Source organism: Sciurus carolinensis, chromosome 11 (genome assembly GCF_902686445.1).
Source record: "Sciurus carolinensis chromosome 11, mSciCar1.2, whole genome shotgun sequence".
Lineage (NCBI taxonomy): Eukaryota > Metazoa > Chordata > Mammalia > Rodentia > Sciuridae > Sciurus > Sciurus carolinensis.
In genome coordinates this window covers 130,461,928-130,469,166 of record NC_062223.1, presented here as the reverse complement: position 1 = coordinate 130,469,166, position 7,239 = coordinate 130,461,928, and the positions used below count along the sequence as shown (strand labels likewise).

Sequence of the window (7,239 nt, the reverse complement as noted above, 5' to 3'; positions counted from 1 at the left end):
TGAATGGATAAAGAAGATGTGGTATATACATACAATGGAATATTACTCAGCTTTAAAGAAGAATGAAATTATGGCATTTTCTGGTAAATAGATGGAGCTGGAGAATATCATGGTAAGTGAAATAAGCCAAACCCCAAAAAACTAAAGTTGAATGTTTTCTCCAATATGCAGATGCTAATTCACAATGAGTGGGGGTAGGCAGTGTAGGGAAGAATAGAGTTACTTTACATTAGGTAGAGGAGAGTGAAGGTAGAGGAAGGGGTATGGAGATAGGAATGATAGTCAAGTGAAACAGACATTATTACCTCATGTACATATATGACTGCATGACTGATGTGACCCTACATTTGTATAATCAGAAAAGTGAGAGATTACACTTCATTTATGTATGATCTTTCAAAGTGTACAAGTGCATTTTACTGTCATGTACAACTAATTAGAACAAAAAAATTAAAATTAAAAATAAATAAATAACAGCATTGTATATTGTTTATTTACATATATGTATGTGACAATGATAATAAATAAAATAAAAATAAAAAAGTATTTTGTTTTCTTTTGAAGAACTTTGTCTATTCAAACAATAAAGATAATCTCCCATGTTATCCTGTAAAAATTGATTATTTTACTTTTGTATTAATCTAACATTTACCTGGAACTTATTTTCATGTGTGGTATGAAATAATTTCCTTTACTTTTTCTTTTGGAAAAGAGGTATAAAAATGGGGCTGGGGAGATAGCTCAGTGGGTAGAGTGCTTGCCTTATAAGCACAAGGCCCTGGGTTCGATCCCCAGCACCCCCCCCAAAAAAAAAATGTTTCCACCTAGGCATGGTGGTACATGTCTGTAATCCCAGCGGCTCCAGAAGCTGAGTCAGGAGACTTGCAAGTTCAAAGTCATCTCAACAACTTACTAAAGCCCCAAGTAACTTCACAAAACCCTGTCTCAAAATAAAAAAAGGGTGGAAATGTGGCTCAGTGGTTAAGTGCCCCCGGGTTCAACCTCTGGTATCTGCCTACCAAAAAAGGTTCCACCTTCACAGTAAATTTCAAAAATTGTATGACTGTTCTACATTATTTTGAAGGTTACAGAAGTTGAAATAAAAAAGATGAAATTATTTTTCTAGAGTCATTTATCTATGACTCAGACTTCTATAGTGACCACTGACCCATTTTTCAGTTTAAATCTCTTTCCTGTCTTCCTCATGGATTAGATTCTCTCTCTACTTCTTTTCCATCTAAAAATACTTTCTGTATTTATATAAGATGTCACTGGTCATAGATTAGTGCTATCAATACCAGGAGTACCTATGTTTCAAATACTAGTTAAGTGAAACTTGATAATGTTTGAACTTAAGATGACACATATGGGGGGTGGGAGGGGTTAGTGTTAGTGTTAGGTTTAGGGTTAGGGTTAGGGAGGAGGACAAGAATGAAGGAAGGAAGGACTGTACAGTGGAAAAAGAGGGGTGGGAGAAGTGGGGGAAAGGGAAAAAATAACAGAATGAATCAAACAACATTATCCTATGTAAATTTATGATTACACAAATGGTATGCCTTTACTCCATGTACAAACAGAGAAACAACATGTATCCCATTTGTTGAAAATAAAAAAAGAGGCTACCATTATGTGTGGAAGAATTAGGCAGGCTTGTTACATTATTACAGGGTCTTTTCTTCCTGCTAAAACCTCAAAACTTAGGGAAAAAATAATAAGGACCCACTGATTCTAAACATGTGTTGTACAATGAGTAAGGACTTGCTAAAATGTGACCAGGCTGACTCTTTCACCATCACTCTTGTGATATTATAAAATGCTTATTTGGACTTCATCCCTGTTTCCTGGCATACAACTCCTAGAAACATTGGTGTCTCAGAAGTGGTGAGTGTATTTTGAGTGTTAATAATATGACTGGTGGTTGGAGGTCTCTAAATAGGTCACCAGAAAGACCTAGGCATTATTAGGGAGTTGGGACTTTCATCTCCCCCTCAAATTCCATGGAGAGGAGAAAGACTGAAGGCTGAGTTGCTCATCAATAGACAATCACTCATGATTATGTAATGAAGCTTCCATAGAAACCCAAATTACAAGGTCCAGGGAACTTCTGGGTAGCTGGACATGTGCAGTTTCATGGAAGGTTGTGTACCAGAGAGAGGGCAGGGAAACCCCATATCTTTTCTCACATACCCTACCCTACTCATTTCTTCCATCTGATGATTCCTCTATACCCCTTATAATATTCTTTATAACAAATTAGAAAACACAAAGTATTTCTGTAGGATGCTCTAGTAAATCAATTGAAATAGAGGAGGAGTTTGCAGAATGCTAATTTGTAACAGGCTGGTTAGAAGTTCTAGGGGACTAGGCTTTCAACTGGCATCTGAACTTAAGGGCAGTCTTGTTGGACAGAGCACTCATTCTTTAGGATCTGATCTTATCTCCAGGTAGATTATATCAGAATTAAGTTAGACACCCAGTTCATGTCTGCTACAGAATTGGTTGCTGCTGGGTATCTCCCAAAATTTTGGTGACTTGAGTTGAAGTGTGTAGTATTGAAAGACTGTGTAAAAAAGGAAAATAGAAAAAAAGAACACTTTGGAAGAAACACTAGTATTTCACATATTTCTCACAACCCTTCAAAAGCTCATGTAAGGTAAGGCTAGAGATTCATCAAAGAAGATTCCTTGAAGGGAATTCACAAGAGTAGGGAAATCTATGTTATTTCCCTTTCTCCCCTTCAGCTAGCAATGATTGAACTAGCAATTATTGAGCATCCATGTATTTTAAACACTATACTAAGTTCTGTAAAGGATTTATCTCTCTGGATCATCACAGTATTCCTTATGAAGTGGATGCCGGTGCTTGTGTGACCCTGAGATTGAGCACCTCTATATAATGGAATGAGTGCTTCTCTTTCCCCACCATAATCCCAGCCCTTCTGCAGAAAACGAAATGCTAAAAACAAAAACAAAATATCATCTTTCTCGGACCCTCAGATTCTGCATGCAGTTTAGGTTTTGGCAATTGGATACACTTGAACAACACAGAAGATGGATGGGAGCAGAGGCCATCTACCTGTTACTGTTTATGCTGGCAGGTAAAAACCTAAAAACATGAGGATCAAGATGCATGAATGGCAGTCATATGTGACATTTCACCGTGCAGCTCCAACTTCATATCAGGAGGTATTTGAGAGGGAAGCTAGCTTTCTGATTGCCTGGATGGTGGGTCTGGTATTATATCCTTGCACTTGATGATCCCAACCCTTGATTCTAGTCTTGAAACAATTCCAATCACTTTGAAGCACCAAAATTGTCTATAAGTTCTTTCCATGCTTAAGATACACAGAGTGGTTTCTGTTTCATTATTCACTGATAATGATAGCAACCATGGCTAAGAAATAGCACTAATGTTTGACTGTTGTTCTTTACTCTAATCGACATATCAAATCCCATGACAAAATAGAGTCCATCCTTTCCACTCTAGAACACATTCTGTGATCATGAGCCAAGATAGCCCTGAGAGAGTGGCCAGGTGATGCCCACACTTAGGCAGCAAGAACTAACATGCGCTTCACTTTTCTACTTGGTAGAGTTACATAAAGAGTCACATCCTATTGGTCTATGTCCAGTCACCCTAGAAACTATTCTCTCTGCCCTCATCACCAGTGCTACAGATGCTTTCCCACACTACCTGTCCTTGGTTTGTCTGTTCAGCCATTTCTTGCATGATTCCCACAGTCATCTCTCAACCTTTCCTCTTGAACAATCTACACTCTAGGTTGTGTAGACCCTGGCAGTCCCCTATGACTTGATCTCATGTGGAACATGAATCCTCGTTCATTCTGTTTCCATCACACCCAGCTCTGCACAAGCTACTGTTTATCCCTTAAACCTCCATAATGGGGCAGGAAAACTTCCTCTTGCTATTTTTGATTTGGGACCAAAAACAACCAGAAATTTGAAATAAGTGACAAAGCAGTGATGTTTCTGACAGGACCCTGGCATTCTCTCAGCAGGGTGTCTCTTTCCCTACAGGACCTTAAGACTGTCTCCCCACTGATTAATATGGTGCATCTTTGTCCCCAGAGCCAGGAGCTGGGTGGACATGTGGGAATCCACAGGCTTCTGTACATGAGTTGTCAAGCTCAGCTGCAGGAAAGCTGCTAATTGCCTCTGAGGTAATTTGACTGTGATTAAGTTACGCTGCCACCAGGTGGACATTGGAGCCTTAGTGAAACCATTTTAATCTCTAGCTAGAATCCCTACAGGCATGATAAATTAAGAGAGAATGTCTTTTGATTTCCACTTAATCTTGTTTTAATAAATAAACAAACAGGAGGAAAAAGTAGTAGTTTAGCATACTACTTAACAAGAATTAAAGTAGTGTAATGATAGCTTATTCATATGTTTGACCAATATTTATTGAATGACTACTATATGAAAAAGACTGCTTTAGAAATAGGAATGGGAAAGAGAACTAGATAAACCAGGTACCTAAATTCATAGAGTCTATGTCTCGGGGTCTGAGAAAAATTATAAATAAATAAAAATACATGTTCATCCTAAATAAGTTTACATGTTATGATAATAAAATATCTGTAGTCTGACTATCCCCAGATATTATCAACCTATAAAGACAGATAAAGTCACAGTAATAACAACCAAATTTTACTAATTCCCTCTGCTCCACCATTCTATGTATGAAGGACATCATTCCTTTATAGTTTCCCCTTTCCCCAAACCTGAATTATTAGTGGAATTTTTAGGACATATTTGAGATATGCTTTTATATGCTCTGGTTAGTAAGTTTGGTCAGCTACTATGTGGTTCACACCAGCAACAATTAATGTTTATTCTAAGTACCAATCACTTACCAGGCACCTCTGCCCCTGCCATACACATAGCTTTCACTTCCTCCTATTTATTTATTCAACAAACTTTTACTGAACATCTACTTTGACTCATTAGGGAATAAGACATGACTCTGTCATCATAGAGTTTACTACCTGGCCATGAAGAAAGACATAGAAAAGAAATTATACCTGTAAATTAGTGTGGCTAACAGAAAAGTACGGAATACCATGGAACAACCGAAAAGGGGAAGATAAAGAGGACCGATGTTCATAGGACAGGCTTCCTATTGGAGTCATGTGTGGATTGAGATATAGAGGACTAATAAAAGTTAATTAGGTAACCAGTATGTAGAATAGTGTTCTCTGCAGAGGGAACAGTATCCTCAGTCCACCTGAGACATAATGAATTCTAGGCAGAGTTGTATCTTGTCCTGCCCTTTTATCAGTGTCCCAGAACACTCAAAACATGAATGTTGAGACTAGAAGGAGTAGAAGAAATTGGATAAAATCTCCTATCTAAAACACCTTAAAAATACAAATAAATGGAATAATGGTTTGAAAGACATTAGACATCAAAATTCAAGAGACAATGATTTCTGAGAAAGAGAAACCAATAAAATTAGTTTTGTCATTGCCTCAAGTTACTGCCTGGAGAGAGTATTCAGTCATGGCACACCAGGGAATCTAAGGAGGGTGCAGCACACTTACCCTGATTAAGGAGATGGAGTTAATATCACAGAGAGATCACAGCAACTGGAATTCAGAAGGGCAGAGTACCAGCAAGGAGAGAGTTGTACAGAAGGAACTCTAGAGATCTGCATCAGATTAAACAGCCTGATTGTCAAATGCAAGTAAAGGAGGCTATCCAAGACCAAAAGGGAATCAACCAAATAGATTAGAAAGAACAGAACATGTGGTTTACATATGACTGGGAATAAAGTCTATTTCTCCCAGTAATAATGGAAAACGCATAATTCACAGTGCATTAAGTATAGTACTCAGAAGATTTTTGCCTAAGTAGTAGTGAAAAAATATCAGCCTCAGATTAAATGCTTCTTTGATCTGCTTAACAGAGCTTAAAAATAAGACCTGAGGAGATCAAATAGTTTCCAAGTAACTTAAAAGTATTTCAGAACAAAACTCAAGTATATTGATAAGAATACAAAAGTACTAAGCACCCAACTATGTAATATTTGTAATGTCTGACATCTAGGTAAAAATTATCAGGCAAGACAAGAAGCAGAATAATACATTCCCTAATAAAGAGAAAATTTAATAAATCTAAACTGACTCATATTTAAAATATGATAGAATTTGTAGACAAAGATATTAAAACAGTTGTTTGTACTATATCCCATGTTTAAGAAACAAGATGAAAATTTTAACATGTTAAATAGAGACATAGAAGATAAATTTTCAACACCCAAAGTGAATTTCTAGAAATTAGAAAAAGATAATGTCTGAAATAAAGAGTAATAGAATTGAATACATTACAACAAAACTAACCCAAATGAGAAATAGAGAAGACTGGGGGGAAATTAACATCAGTGAGCTGCAAGAAATTTATAAGTGATCTGATACATGTATAATTGGAGCTACCAAGATAAGAGACATGAAAGAGACAGACAAAAATATTTGAAGAAATTATGTCTGAAATTTTTCCAAATTTTACAAAAACCGTAATTCCACAGGTTCATGAATCTCAACAAATCCCAAGCACAAAAAAATGAACAAATTTGTAAGCTAAATTTCTTAAAGCAATGATAAATAGAAAATCTTAAAAGCAGCCGGAAACACATATATGACAAAGAGGGACAAAATGAAGAATGAGAGCACAGTTTCCATTAAAAACAATGCAAACCAAAGTCTAAAGTATTGAAAGGGGAAAAAAAAAAACATGAAACTGCAATTCTTGGACCAGTGAAAATTCTTTCAAAAGTAAGTATGAAATGAAAACCACTGTTATACAGGAAAGTTGAAAAACTCCAAGCAATGGGGACAATAACCATGGACTGAAACATCTAAACTATGCAACACAATAAATCTTTCCTCCTTTAAGTTTATTTTGTCAGTTATTTTGTCACAGGGAAGGAAAGCAGACTAACAAAATATAAATGTATATTAAAATGACAATAAGGTGATATTATGTGCAACTAATGTAAAGGAATTCAACAGCCTAGATAATGGAAAACGGAAAAATTTCCTCTAAAAACACAAACTATCAAAACTCTCTCAAGGAAAACCAAATAACCTTATATCTATTAGAAAACTGAATACATAATTTCAAATCCTCCTCTGAACCATCCCATTGCAGGTTCAGGTGAGTTCATTGCAGAATTCTAACAAACACATAAGGAACAAAGTATATGAATTATAAAGTTTCT

The 7,239-nt window shown here is 36.3% G+C and overlaps 1 non-coding gene across 1 annotated transcript; it reads left to right on the top strand.

The window, feature by feature from the left end:
* The first annotated feature begins 730 nt into the window (after positions 1–730).
* Positions 731–806, top strand: Trnai-uau (transfer RNA isoleucine (anticodon UAU)). The gene has a single exon. It is a non-coding gene; the product is annotated as a tRNA-Ile (tRNA).
* The last annotated feature ends 6,433 nt before the right edge of the window (positions 807–7,239 follow it).